At 40.7% G+C, this 968-nt stretch overlaps 1 pseudogene; it reads left to right on the forward strand.

Moving 5' to 3' along the window:
* The first annotated feature begins 238 nt into the window (after nt 1-238).
* LOC138142538 (ubiquitin-conjugating enzyme E2 D3 pseudogene) lies at nt 239-722 on the forward strand (annotated as a pseudogene).
* The last annotated feature ends 246 nt before the right edge of the window (nt 723-968 follow it).

A 968-nucleotide genomic window follows, 5' to 3' on the forward strand; every position in this document is an offset into this window, starting at 1 on the left:
TTTACTTTTAAGGAATTATTTTCTCCAGTAAGATTTTGAACCTCATTGTAGTACTCGTGAGCCCTGTAGGGCCAGGAAGGCACCAGCTGCCATGCGGGGAGGAGGCTGAGGCTGCAGCTTTAGGGAGGCTCCAGCCCCTCTGCTCCTGTGTCAGGTGGAGTTGGTGTGAAAAGAGAGATCCCTTCTCCTCAACCCCTCACCACCATCCAGGATAATCAGGGTTTTTGGCCACCCTTCAGTCCACCAAGAGAGTGCTGAGTCAGGTAGAAAGAAGCAAACACCATGGCACTGAAACTGATTAGTAAGGAACTGATTAATAAGGCCCATGATCCTCCAGCACAGTGTTCTGCAGGTTCAGTTGGGGATGATATGTTTCATTGGCAAGCCACAATTATGGGACCTAATGACAGCCCATATCAAGGCAGTGTATTCTTTTTGACAATTCATTTCCCTACAGACTACCCCTTCAAACCACCTAAGGTTGCATTTACAACAAGAATTTATTATACAAACATTAACAGTAATGACAGCATTTGTCTTGATATTCTAAAATCACAGTGGTCTCCTGCTTTAACTATTTCTAAAATTCTATTATCCATTTGTTCACTGCTATGTGATCCAAACCCAGATGACCCCTTAGTGCCAGAGATTGCACTGATCTATAAAACAGAGACAAATACAACAGAATATCTTGAGAATGGACTCAGAAGTATGCCATGTGATGCTACCTTAAAGTCAGAATAACCTGAATTATAGTTGGAATAAACTTTAAATTACTGTTCCTTTTTTGATTTTCTTATCTGGCTGCTCCCCTATAAGATCTCATCTTTTTTAAATTTATTTTTTGTTTACCTCCATCCATTCATGCACATGCTCATCTGAGAAGACTTAAGTTTTCCAGCTTTGGACAATTACTGCTATTAGAAACTGTAAAGTAGTTACAAGTGAACAATTGCCCAAGATTCAGA

The sequence above is a fragment of the Petaurus breviceps genome, unplaced genomic scaffold (genome assembly GCF_028583685.1).
Source record: "Petaurus breviceps papuanus isolate PSGF00001 unplaced genomic scaffold, PetGlider_PUasm1.0 90594, whole genome shotgun sequence".
NCBI lineage: Eukaryota > Metazoa > Chordata > Mammalia > Diprotodontia > Petauridae > Petaurus > Petaurus breviceps.